Source organism: Manacus candei, unplaced genomic scaffold (assembly GCF_025592945.1).
Source record: "Manacus candei isolate 608988 ecotype Guabito, Panama unplaced genomic scaffold, ASM2559294v1 h1tg000119l, whole genome shotgun sequence".
Classification (NCBI taxonomy): domain Eukaryota; kingdom Metazoa; phylum Chordata; class Aves; order Passeriformes; family Pipridae; genus Manacus; species Manacus candei.
The window spans coordinates 468057-482015 of record NW_026138167.1 but is presented as its reverse complement, the minus strand read 5'-3'; the positions used below and the strand labels follow the sequence as shown (position 1 = coordinate 482015).

Sequence of the window (13959 nt, the reverse complement as noted above, 5' to 3'; positions counted from 1 at the left end):
TGTCAATCCGGTGGATGAATTGTCCAGTGTATAAAAGTCCATCTAGTTCCCATAGATGCTTCTCCATGCCACATATCTTTCCCAATTGGTTTTTTCTTCCACCACACCCTGCTACATGCAAACATAAAAAATGACAGCATCAGCAGATGTCTTTCCATTCCTCTTTCCCTTCCCATTCTCCGTTCCTCTTCCCTTCCCATTCCTACAGCCAACACACTATTTCACTTCTCACTTTAACAAAGCTCTTTTCTCCTTCAAGCCCCTCAAAGGCGCCAAGGCCACATAGGAGGCCACACACAAACAGTACTCCTCTTCCCACTTGACTACACCTTCTCCCTCACTGTTCTACAGGGAACACCAGGAATCTGCTCGCAGAGGCCTCTCGTTTCCCATCAGTAGCTCAGCACAAGGAGCTAAAGGAGTTCAAGCCTTAGGCCACAAGAGCTGACAGCGAGGAAACTTTGGGAGCAAACTAATGCTGCTAACACGGACCCAGCTGAATCCAGCACACAATCACAGAATCCAAGAGTCCTTCAGCTTGGAAAAGACCTCCAAGCTCACTGAGTCTTGTGCAGCCCCTCCCCGACCGCCTGCAGGGATTGGATGATGCTTTGCACAAGCACCAAAAGGAATGTTGTGAAAGCCATGGCCTGCAGGACACAGAGAAGGGCTTGGTTGGGGCTGGGAAGGAGGGAGCTGGCGCTGGGGGAGCGGGGATGGAGCCTCGGGGATGTGGCACAGCAAGGACAGGGGCCCGGGCAGCTGGCAGGCGGCAAGGCATCATCCCCTGCCCCAGCAGCAGCACCGGGCCCTGCCCAAGGCGCTCCTGCCAGGGGCTGGGCCCTGCAGGCAGGGGCAGAACCCACTCCCTGGGGCGGCCTTGCTGCCCCGGCCCTCGTCCGGCCCAACCTCTCCCTGTGTGCGTGCTCCCCACAGCACAGGCTGCACTGGGCAGCATCCCCTGATGGGCCCTGCAGAGCTGCCCCACGGGGACACTTCCCTTTTATGTCACAGGTGCCACAGCCTGTCCCAGCCAGCCCTGTCCATTGTCCCCACCCCGGCTCAGTGACTCACAGTGGCCCCTGGCAACCAAAGAACCAAAGCCCCACACCCCCAGAGTGCAGCCCTACCCATGTGCAAGGGGCCCCCAAAGGGTTCCCTGCACAAAGCAGCCCCTCCAAACCCTTGTCAGATAGAAAACTGGGGGACGTGACCCTTGGATGCTTTTAGGACAGAGATACAAGCTTTTCTTGAATAATGGAGGGGGTCACTTTTTTATTATTAATATTTACAGTTATCCATTTGGGGACAGGATGTCCTACAGGCTAATGTGGTGTCACATTTGGAGTGAAAAGTACTTTTCAAAGAAACCCAGGGTGCATGGGTGATGCAGAGGAAGCTGCCAAGTCACCCAATGTGAAGCTCAACACTGCTTTGCAACAGCACTGCCCTTTCACACACATCTTTGGCAAAGACAAAGATGTCAGGGTTTAGTTTCTAAATCAGTAACACTTGACAAGACCTCTTTATGAACTGACAGCAAGAGAACTTAGGAGCAGCTTAGGGTTGGCAAGTGTAGGAGCCAAGAAGAGAAGGGTTGATGGGTATGTCATGAACACTGACAGCTGGATGGTCGTGGAGCGGACCAAGGACTGCCAGATACAAAAGACATCACCTGCTGGACTTGGCCCAAACACCAGCCCCCTCCTCTCCCTTCTCAACCACTCAACCACAGCCTGCACACACCCACACCTGCCAGGGCCAACTGGCTGTTTCTCTTCTCTTTTCTACCTGGGGGCAAAGGAAGAAGGACAGGGAGGGCATTTGCCTTCGGGCCAGAGGGAAGGGGAAGGAGATCCCCCCAAATCCATCCCTGGCAGGATGGGGGTTGGAGGAGACATTGGGGGACCCCCAAGAATATTTTCAAGGGGAAGAAAGGATGGGGGCACCCACAGGGGGTTGGGGGGGGGGAGGGACCCAGGAATCTCGTGGTGGGACACTGGGGAGTTCCCAGTAGTTTCTTGGGGGAGTGGACCCCCAGCAGTCCGGGGTGGAAAAATGGAAGGCGGAATCCGCCGTAAAGGGTGGGTGACACCCAAAAGACTCTAGGAGGGGGTCGGGAGGGGCCCCGGAGTCCTGAAGAGTGTTTGGGGGTCCCCAGGAGGGAGTCTGGGGGTCTGAGGTGGTCCCAGGAGATTTTCAAGGGTTAAGGGGATGCACAGGAGATTTGGGGGACGAGGGGGAAAGGCGGAGGGTCCCCATGAGTCTTGGGGGGGATCTGGGTGGTTCCCGAGAGTCTTGGGGGAGATTCGGAGGGGTCACCAGGAGCCCCCGGACCCCCTGAACTCACCCCACACCACCATGGCCTCGTTGGGGTTGCACATGAAAAACAGCGCGGCGGGGGGAGATCCTGGGGCCGGGATCGATCGGGACCAATCGGGTTCAATCGTGATCCTCCCCTCCCCCGCCATCACCGCCCCGCTCCCGGCAGCCCCCGCGGAAGTTTCGACGTTCTATTGGGTGACTCACCGGCACAAGGACAGGGGTCCAGCAGAATTTGGCAATGGCGTCATTCCAGCAGAGCCGTTCTATTGGCTGCGACCCATGAGGGAGCCCCAAAACCTGTCCTTGGTTTGGGGGGGAAGGACAGCCGGCACGGCCGGGAACAGGGGTGCAGAGGGTGTTCAAGTGCCCAGGAAAGGGGCAAAAAACTTTCCCCTCTCCCTCCCAGTGCCCCCTCAGCCCATCCCAGTGTCTCCCCTCACTCCCAGTGCCCCCTCAGCCCATCCCGGTCTCTCCCCTGCTCTCCCAGTGCCCCCGTCCATCGAGGTCCCAGCCCGGCCCTGCCCCCTGCTCTGCTCCGGCCTGGATTTCTCCCCCGCAGGGGCAGCTGAGGTGGCTCCAGGGCGGGCGGGAGCTTTCGGGGCAGGGGGTGGCTCCTGACATGCTGCTGGAACCGCCCCTGCCTGGGCGGGCCCGTCAGCCTGGGGCACCTCCTCACCCGAGCCTGGGGGACGGGCCGGCAACTGGGAGGGGCTTTGGGAAGGAATGGGGAGGCTGAGAAGGGCTTGGAGGTCGTGGGGGTAACTGGGAAGGTGTTTGGGGGAGTTTGGGGGTTTGGGAGGGAGGTTTGGAGATTGGGGCAGCTGTGAGGGGTTTTGGGGAATCGTCGGGGATGTGGGAAGGAACTGGGAGAGAGTTTGGGGGCATACTCAAGGGGAAGGGGGCAACTAGGAGAGGGTTTGAAAGGTCCTGGGAGGGCTGGAGGTAACTGGTAGGGGTTTGGGGGCATCTTGTGGGTTTTTGTGGGTCTGGGAGGCAGTCTGGGGGCCTCGGAGGGTTTAAGGGGAAGTTGGGAGTGTCCTGTGGGACCGGGATGGGATTTGAGGGTTCCTGGAGGGGCTGGGAGGGCTTTATGCCTTTATCCTGCGGGCATTGTCTAGTATTGATGGGGGTAATCCGTGAGTTGACTGTTTCATAATCATCCAAATTTTAACAAGACTTTTAAGGTGGTCAACCTCAGTTTGAAGCAGCTCATTTTTAGCAACAAATTTATCCGATTTTTCTCCTGTTTCCCTCTCAAAGGCTAACAATGACTTCAACACCACATTTTCTGATTTCAAAACAGTAGACTCAACATCAGAAATCCATTCATGACTTCCCTGTCAGCACTCCATGCGAATGTCTGTGCACTCACTGTGACCTGAGAGAAACCTGCCTGTTTGCAGCGCACTGACTGGGCAACTTTTCTTTTTGCAGGTGGAAAAGGGCAGATAAAGAAAAAACAGATGGGTTCAGCAGAAGTGATACTGCTTCTGTCAAAAGCAGAGCAGAGACCGAAAGCATAGGTTGCAGTCTCTTTTTTAAGGTTAGGTTCAGAGAAAAGGGTTTGCTTATAGCTTGCAGTCTCTTTTTTAAGGTTAGGGTTAGGTAACAGGGTTTGCGCATAGTTTGCAGTCTCTTTTTTAAGGTTAGGGTTAGGGAAGAGGGTTTGCGCATAACTTGCAGTCTCTTGGTTAGGGTTAGGGTTAGGGAACAGGGTTTGCACATAGCTTCCAGTCTCTCTTTTAATGTTGGGGTTAGGGGACAGTGCTCTATAGAAGCAGAGTACATACTGGACGGCGGTGGGTATTCTGCCAGACACGCAACAGAACAGCAACAGCAAAAGCAGAGACCCAAGAGAAAAAGTAAAAGATTCTGACAGCGGAGGGCAGTGAATCGGGCTTATAGCCTGAGAGGGGCTTATTGGGCACCGCTGCGTGTCCAGAATGGGCTAAAACCGCGATTGTTAGATCGCGCACTGAGACAAATTCTTCCTAACCGTAACCCTTACACATACCCCTAACCCTAACCCTAACCCTAACCCTAACAGTAACCCTGTCTTTTGCTAACCCTAAACCTAACCCTAACCCTAACCCTAACCCTAACCCTAACCCTAAACCTAAACCCTAACCCTAACCCTAACACTAAACCCTAAACCAAAAGGAAACTTCCTTTGCTATGCCTACTGGGCGGAGTCAGTGCTGATTGGTGTTACAACCCGCCCCAGTAAAAGGGGAGAGGGGGTAACTCAGGTTTTTATTAATAATTCCCTTGGGGTGGATTAAAATGAAACGACACTAAATAATCGGTGTCTGAAAACATATACTGGCAAGGTTTATTTTAACAATTCTGTATCAACAGGCATGCTAGCAGTTTGGGAGTTGGGCTATCAGTTGGGAGGCATGGCTGAAAATAGGAAACAACAGCCCTAATTCCCAGGAAAGAAAGCCTGGAAGCTTTGGCTTTGTGGTGCAGTTGGTGGGCCACACTGGGCACTCCATGGGCAGGCAGCAAGAGTTTTCTGGATCTGGGAGTCAATCTGGGGGCCTCGGAGTGTTTGAGGGGAAGTTGGGAGTGTCCTGTGGGACCAGGATGGGATTTGAGGGTTCCTGGAGGGGCTGGGACGGGTGTATACTGCGGGCATTGTCTAGTATTGATGGGGGTAATCAGTGAGCTGACTGTTTCATAATCATCCAAATTTTAACATACAATATGATTATTAGAATAAAAAGCAAAAAGGTAATATCACCAAAACAGTAACAGGGTGAAGCTCTTGGTTGAAGACTGGTTTCTTCTTTTTCTCCAGTGATTTTAATTCTTTTTCGTCTGGGTTTTAATCCCATCTTTGGCATTTTGCTGCGAACATTTTGTCCCCAATTGGAAATTGTATTAACTGTTGATGAGAACAAAGTGGAATCCCAAGGTATGTGATATATTGATAGGATTTCACTGGTTGGCTTTTAATTTGTCCAGGTTTATCGCCATAATGCTTCTGCTCTTTAACCACTTGAATCAGAATGAATTGAGTTGTTTTCTGGGTCGGGTTCTCTTTTTGAGTCCAAGGTTTTTTAGTGGATTCAGTATCAGGCACAAAGGAAATTGAGGGAGGTAAAGAATAATCTTCCCTTTGTTCATTATCACAGGGATCACTCAGTGTATTTTCATTAATGTGAGGAAAGCTGGGAGACTCTAGAAACATCAGTTGAACTTCAAATTCTCCTTGTTTCTTTCTCTCCTGAGACTTAGAATCAGGGTTCTCTGTGGTTTCCCAAGTCTCAATGCCAGGGTAAGACACTGGTTTATGAAGTTGCCTGACCAAACCAGGAGCCTGTTTTTTTAGCAACAGTTTTCTCTCTGCACTCTGGCGCAACAAGACTTTGAAGGTGGTCAACCTCAGTTTGAAGCAGCTCATTTTTAGCAACAAGTTTATCCGATTTTTCTCCCGTTTCCCTCTCAAAGGCTAACGATGACTTCAGCACCACATTTTCTGATTTAAAAACAGTAGATTCAACATCAGAAATCCATTCACGACTTCCCTGTCAGAACTCCATCCAAATGTCTGTGCTCTCACTTTGACCTGAGAGAAACCTCAGGCAGGTGGAAAAGGGCAGATAAAGAAAAAACAGATGGGTCCAGCAGAAGTGATGCTGCTTCTGTCAAAAGCAGAGCAGAGACCGAAAGCACTTTAGGAAGTTGCTTACAGAAGCACTTGTGCATTCCAAGTTACAGCTCAGGAGTCTCAGTGACTTGTCCAACATGAGAGTTTCTTTTCCATTTCTCAACCCCCAGATTCCTCAGGAGTAGGAAACTGGAAACACTGACTGAGAAAAGCTCCATTCCTTCCTAATAATTGTGCTTTGCCCTTCCCATTTGACAGTGCTCTTGGAAATATGCTGCTGTGATCTGGATCTGTGAGCAGCCCTGACCTCCCAGAGCACTCATCCAATGGCAGGAAGACCCCACCTGGCTCCTGCTGGGGTTCTTGCCACCACGACCCAGTATGGGTCAATGGAATGGGGAGCAGGGCGGTGGGACCAGTAAGGACCAGTTAAGGGGGTTGGGGGCACTTCAGCATCTCCATCAAGGTCAGAGCAGTACAGACCAGTATAAACCAGTATGGACCAGTATAGACCATTATAAACCAGGGTAGAGCAGTATAAACCGATATAAACCAGTACGGGTCACTGAAACAGGGAATGGGGTGGTGGGATCAGTAAGGACCAGTTAAGGGGGTTGGGGGCGCTTCATCATCTCCGCCAAGGTCAGACCAGTACAGACCAGTATAAACCAGTATAGACCAGTATGGACTGGTATAGACCGGTATAGACCAGTATAAACCAGTACAGACCGGTACGGGTCATTGGAATGGGGAATGGGGCAGTGGGACCAGTAAGGACCAGTTAAGGGGGTTGGGGACACTTCATCATCTCCATCAAGGTCAGACCAGTACAGACCAGTATAAACCAGGGTAGAGCAGTATAAACCAGTATAAACCAGTACGGGTCCCTGGAATGGGGAATGGGGTGGTGGGACCAGTAAGAACCAGTTAAGGGGGTTGGGGGCGCTTCAGCATCTCCATCAAGGTCAGACCAGTACAGACCAGTATAAACCAGGGTAGAGCAGTATAAACCAGTATAAACCAGTACGGGTCCCTGGAACGGGGAATGAGGTGGTGGGACCAGTAAGAACCAGTTAAGGGGGTTGGGGGCACTTCAGCATCTCCATCAAGGTCAGGTCAGTATAAACCCATATAGACCAGTATGGGCCAGTATAAACCGGTATAAACCAGTATGGACCAGTACAGGTCAGTGGAACGCGGAATGGGGTGGTGGGACCAGTAAGGACCAGTTAAGGCAAAACTCAACTGGGACTTAGTGGTTTGGGGGTGGGCGTGTCCCTTGTTTAGGTGGGCGTGGTCTCTCCCTGGTGGGCGTGTCCCATCCCAAGGTGGCCATAGCCTCTGCAAGTGGGCGTGTCTTTTGCATCCTCTCCCCCTCCCTGAACTGGGAGCTCAACTGGGACTTACTGGGTTTTGGGTGGGCGTGTCCCCTCCCAATGATGGACCCACTTTCAGCCCCTCCCCCCACCTTTAAGGGCCCCCAAAAGCCCCTCCCCCCCCTTCCTGCACCTCCCCAACCCTCAGGGTCCCTCCTGTCCCTCCCCCACCCTCAGGGTCCCTTCCTTCCCCTCCCCCCAGTGAACCTGCTACCCCTCCCCCACTCTCAGGAGCCCTCCCTGCCCCTCCCCCACCTTCAGGGGCCCTCAGGACCCCTCCCCCAACCTCAGAGACTCTCCTGCCCCTCCCCCACCCTCGGGGAACTTCCTACCCTTCCCCCACCCTCAGGGACCCTCAGGGCTCCACCTTCACTTTCAGGGTCCCTCCCTGCCCCTCCCCAACCCTCAGGACCCTCCTGCCCCTCCCCCCACCTCGGGGTCCCTCCTGCCCCTCCCCCACCCTCAGGGACCCGCCTACCCCTCCCCCACCCTCAGGGACGGTCCTGCCCTTCCTCCACCCTCAGGGAACCTCCTGCCCTTCCCCCACGCTCAAGGACCATCCTGCTCCATCCCCACCCTCAGTGTTCCCTCCTTCCCCTCCCCCCCCACTGGGGCCGTTACTGGTCCCTTACTGGTCTGTACTGGGAAGGGAGAGGGGAGGGGCCGCCGCCTCGAGGCCCCTCCCCCCCAGTGACGTCACCGGGTCCCAAAAATAGCCCTGGGGGCCCAAACTGGAGGGGGGACCTGGAGCCGCTCCCAGTGTGACCAGTTCAGGTACTGGGAGGGACTGGGAGGGAACTGGGAGGGACTGGGAGGGGGCAGGGCTTCCCCCCCTCCCCCCCTCCGTGTCCTTGGGGTGACCTTGGGGAGGGAGGGGGATGGGCCGCTCCCAGTGGCTCCCAGTAGCTCCCAGTAACCCCAGTAATGCCTCCGGTATCTCCAGCGACCCCCCCAGTAACCCCAGTCACCCCCCCAGTAGCTCCTAGTAGCTCCCAGTAACCCCAGTGTCTATCCCAGTAGCTCCCAGTAACTCCCAGTAATCCTAGTGTCCATCCCAGTAACTCCCAGTAACCCCAGTGTCCACCCCAGGAGCTCCCAGGAACTCCCAGTAAGCCCCCCAGTAGCTCCCAGTAACTCCCAGTAACCCCAGTGACCCCCCCAGTAGCTCCCAGTAACCCCAGTGTCCATCCCAGTAACCCCAGTGACCCCCCCAGTAGCTCCCAGGAACTCCCAGTACGCCCCCCAGTAGCTCCCAGTAACTCCCAGTAACCCCAGTGACCCCCCCAGTAGCTTCCAGTAGCTCCCGGTAACTCCCAGTGTCCCCCCCAGTGCCTCCCAGTATGTCCCAGTTTAACCCAGTTCCCCCCCCCCGTGGGCCCTGGGCCGGGTGGGGGAGGGGCGGGCTCACATTTCCATGGCAACATCCCTTTCCCTCTGGCCCAGTTTCTCCCAGTTCCTCCCAGTTTAACCCAGTTTTTCCACATTTTTCCACATTTCCCCCCATTTTCCCCATTTTTCCCAGATTTTCCCCCATTTTTCCACATTTTCCTGAATTTTTCCCCATTTCCCACTGTCCTAGTTAGGACAGCTGAGATCAGTTCATCATGGTGGGTGTAACCCAAAACTGTATTCTATAGCCTTCCATGTCATTTCCCAGAAACTAGACTATTGTTGTCAATAGACTATTCGCACCCTCTGCCCATAGAGCCTGACTCCTCAGGCTATAGACTAGGTGTTAAGAGGCCTGTGAGATAGGAGGATGTTTCTGTCCTCACACCCTTTGTGGAACTCCCCGCCCTGAGGGGAGCACTGAACATTCCTGCCTGAACTGGAGGATATATAATCTTGGAGTTTTGGAACATTTTTCAACCCACTCGTGGGATCCAGAGGACGGCTGCATCTCATCGCTCTCAACCAGACTTAGACCACCACTGGACTGCGATCACCAGTTCTGGCCAGACTGCAGCAGCTCTCCCACCAGCAGGTTCTTCCCCTCTCCCTTTACTTTGGACTCAAACAGGGCCCAAGGAACACCACTTTGTTCATGCCCCAGGGCACTGGGTTATACATTTGGGTTTTTGTGGGTTGAGACCAATTGTTTGTTTGTATTATTGTACTTACTGTATTATTTTAATAAATTGTTATTCTGACTTATAATCTCTCCTTTGAGTTGAGTTCATGCCCCCTGCTGGTTAACTTTTAAACCAGCACACCCCCATTTTCCAGATTTTTCCCAATTTTCCTACATTTTCCCAGATTTTTTCCCATTTTTACCCCATTTTCCCAGATTTTTCCCCATTTTGTCCAGATTTTCCAAGATTTCCCCCCCATTTTCCCAGATTTTTCCCCATTTTTTCCACATTTTCCTGGATTTTTTCCACATTTTCCCAGATTTTTCCCAGATTTTTCCTCCACTTTTCCCAGAATTTCCCACATTTTTCCAGATTTTTCCCACATTTTTTCCCATTTTTCCCACATTTTCTCAGATTTTTCTCCAGATTTTCTTCCAGATTTTCCCACATTTTCCCACATTTTCCCACATTTTTCTTGATTTTTCCCGATTTTCCCCATTTTCCCAGATTTTTTTCCCATTTTTTCCCATTTTCACACATTTTTCCTCATTTTCCCCCATTTTCACGGATTTCTCCTCATTTCCCCCATTTTCCCACAGTTTTTCCCAATTTTTTCACATTTTCCCAGATTTTTCCCCATTTTCCCCATTTTCCCCAGATTTTCCCCCATTTCGCCCCCATTTTCTCCGATTTTTCCCCATTTTCCCCCATTTTCCCAAATTTTTTCCCACATTTTCCCAGATTTTCTCCCTCTTTCCCCAGATTTTTCCTCATTTTTCCCATTTTTTCCCAGATTTTTTCCCGATTATTTTCCCACATTTTCCCAGATTTCCCCCCTTTTTTTCCCACATTTCCTCGGATTTTTTCCCAATTTCCCCCCATTTTCCATGATTTTTCCCACATTTTCCCAGATTTTTCCTCATTTTCCCCCATTTTTCCCAGATTTTTCCCCATTTTCTCAGATTTTTCCCCCATATTTCCAGATTTTCCCAGAATATTCCCCATTTTCCCAGATTTTTTCCATTTTTTCCCCTTTCCCCCCCATTTTTTCCACATTTTTCCCAGATTTTCTCCCATTTTCCCCAGAATTTCCCAGGTTTTTTTCCCAATTTTTCCCCATTTTCCCAGTTTTTTCCCAATTTTTTCCCCATTTTCCCAGAGTTTTTCTCGATTTCCCCCCATTTTCCCAGATTTTCCCCCCATTTTTCCCACATTTTCCCAGATTTTCACACATTTTTCCCCATTTTCCCCCTTTTTTTCCTCATTTTTCCATATTTTCCCATATTTTTCCCCATTTTCCCCAGAATTTCCCACATTTTCCCCCATTTTTCCCCATTTCCCCGGATTTTTCTCACATTTTTCCCAGAATTTTCCGCAATTTCCCCATTTGCCCACATTTTCCCAGATTTTTCACCATTTTCCTGATTTTCCCCCCATTTTTCCCACATTTTCACACATTTCTCTCCAGATTTTTCCCCCCATTTTCCCCCCATTTCCCCACATTTTCTTGGATTTTTGGGTCCCCAGTTTTCCAAATTTCCCAAATTTCCCCAGTGGGAAAAAATGGGGGGGAAAAAACAGGAATTTTGGGGAAAATGGGGAAAAATTGGGGAAAAAAGTGGGAAATTTGGTGAACACGAATGAAAAATTGGGAAAAATGGGGGGAAATTTGAGAAAAAAGTGGGAAATTTGGGGAAAATTGATAAAAATGGGGAAAAATGGGGGGAAATTTAGGAAAACTGGGGGAAAATCTGGGAAAATGTGGACAAACGGGGGAAATTTTGGGGAAAAAGTCAGAAATTTGGGGAAATGGGGGATTTTGAGGGGAACTGGAGGGAAAATTGGGAAAAGAGTAAGAAATTTGGGGAAAACGGGTGAAAAATCAGGAAAAATGGGGGATAATTGGGAAAAATTAGGGGAAATTTAGGAAAAAATTGGGAAAAAATGGCGGAATTTGGGGAAAATGGCGGAATTTGGGAAAAATGGGGTGAATTGAGAAAAAATGGGGGAATTTGGGTAAAATTGGATGAAAAATTGGGGAAAGTTGGGAAAAATGGGGGGAAATTTGGGGAAAATGGGAAAAAATGGGGGAAATTTGGGAACAATGGAAGGAATTTGGAAAAGAAATGGGGAAAAATTGAGAAAAATGGGGAAATTTGGGAAAAATGGGGGAAATGGGGGGAAAATTGGGGAAAGAGTGGGAAATTTGGGAGAAATGGATGAAAAACTGGGAAAAATGAGGGGAAATTTGGGAAAAACTTGGGTGTCCCCACCAGGTTCGGCCCCGCCATGGTCCCGATAGCCCCAGGATCAGGTGAGACCCCTACCCCATGCCCTGACCCCTCCCCCTCCCCGAGGTCACTGCCCTGACCGCCCGAGTCCAGGTTGTGACCCCTCCCCCACGCCGTGGCCCCTCGCACACTTTATGGCCCCTTCCCCATTCTGTGACCCCTACCCCATTCTGTAGCCCCTACCCCACTCTGTGACCCCTCTCCCACTTCATGGCCTCTCCCCCACTCTCTGACCCCTCCCCCACTCGATGGCCCCTCATCCACTTTATGGCCCCTCCCCCACTCTCAGACCCTTCCCCCACTTTATGGCCCCTCCCCCACTCTGTGGTTCCTCCCCCACTCGTTGACCCCTCCCCCATTCTGTGACCCCTCTCCCACTCTGTGGCCCCTCCCCCACTTTACGGCCTCTCCCCCACTCTGTGACCCCTCCCCCATTCTGTGACCCCTCTCCCACTCTGTGACCCCTCCCCCACTGACAGCTTCTCCCTGCAGAGAGAACAGCCAACACACTATTTCACTTCTCACTTTAACAAAGCTCTTTTCTCCTTCAAGCCCCTCAAAGGCGCCAAGGCCACATAGGAGGCCACACACAAACAGTACTCCTCTTCCCACTTGACTACACCTTCTCCCTCACTGTTCTACAGGGAACACCAGGAATCTGCTCGCAGAGCCCTCTCGTTTCCCATCAGTAGCTCAGCACAAGGAGTTAAAGGAGCTCAAGCCTTAGGCCACAAGAGCTGACAGCGAGGAAACTTTGGGAGCAAACTAATGCTGCTAACACGGACCCAGCTGAATCCAGCACACAATCACAGAATCCAAGAGTCCTTCAGCTTGGAAAAGACCTCCAAGCTCACTGAGTCTTGTGCAGCCCCTCCCCGACCGTCTGCAGGGACTGGATGATGCTTTGCACAAGCACCAAAAGGAATGTTGTGAAAGCCATGGCCTGCAGGAGGACACAGAGAAGGGCTTGGTTGGGGCTGGGAAGGAGGGAGCTGGCGCTGGGGGAGCGGGGATGGAGCCTCGGGGATGTGGCGCAGCAAGGACAGGGGCCCGGGCAGCTGGCAGGCGGCAAGGCCTCACCCCCTGCCCCAGCAGCAGCACCGGGCCCTGCCCAAGGCGCTCCTGCCAGGGGCTGGGCCCTGCAGGCAGGGGCAGGACCCACTCCTTGGGGCGGCCTTGCTGCCCCGGCCCTCGTCCGACCCAGCCTCTCCCTGTGTGCGTGCTCCCCACAGCACAGGCTGCACTGGGCAGCATCCCCTGATGGGCCCTGCAGAGCTGCCCCACGGGGACACTTCCCTTTTATGTCACAGGTGCCACAGCCTGTCCCAGCCAGCCCTGCCCATTGTCCCCACCCCGGCTCAGTGACTCACAGTGGCCCCAGGCAACCAAAGAACCAAAGTCCCACACCCCGAGAGTGCAGCCCTACCCATGTGCAAGGGGCCCCCAAAGGGTTCCCTGCACAAAGCAGCCCCTCCAAACCCTTGTCAGATAGAAAACTGGGGGACGTGACCCTTGGATGCTTTTAGGACAGAGATACAAGCTTTTCTTGAATAATGGAGGGGGTCACTTTTTAATTATTAATATTTACAGTTATCCATTTGGGGACAGGATGTCCTACAGGCTAATGTGGTGTCACATTTGGAGTGAAAAGTACTTTTCAAAGAAACCCAGGGTGCATGGGTGATGCAGAGGAAGCTGCCAAGTCACCCAATGTGAAGCTCAATACTACTTTGCAACAGCACTGCCCTTTCACACACATCTTTGGCAAAGACAAAGATGTCAGGGTTTAGTTTCTAAATCAGTAACACTTGACAAGACCTCTTTATGAACTGACAGCAAGAGAACTTAGGAGCAGCTTAGGGTTGGCAAGTGTAGGAGCCAAGAAGAGAAGGGCTGATGGGTATGTCATGAACACTGACAGCTGGATGGTCGTGGAGCGGACCAAGGACTGCCAGATACAAAAGACATCACCTGCTGGACTTGGCCCAAACACCAGCCCCCTCCTCTCCCTTCTCAACCACTCAACCACAGCCTGCACACACCCACACCTGCCAGGGCCAACTGGCTGTTTCTCTTCTCTTTTCTGCCTGGGGGCGAAGGAAGAAGGACAGGGAGGGCATTTGCCTTCGGGCCAGAGGGAAGGGGAAGGAGATCCCCCCAAATCCATCCCTGGCAGGATGGGGGTTGGAGGAGACATTGGGGGACCCCCAAGAATATTTTCGAGGGGAAGAAAGGATGGGGGTACCCACAGGGGGTTGGGGGGGGGAGGGACCCAGGAA

General features: G+C 52.2%; 1 long non-coding RNA gene across 1 annotated transcript; it reads right to left on the bottom strand.

Moving 5' to 3' along the window:
- Positions 1–1245: 1245 nt before the first annotated feature.
- Positions 1246–13614, bottom strand: LOC127462160 (uncharacterized). Its single transcript, XR_007900328.1, has 2 exons — positions 13499–13614; positions 1246–1522 (listed from the first exon to the last, which is right to left on the bottom strand). It is a non-coding gene; the product is annotated as an uncharacterized LOC127462160 (long non-coding RNA).
- Positions 13615–13959: the final 345 nt, after the last annotated feature.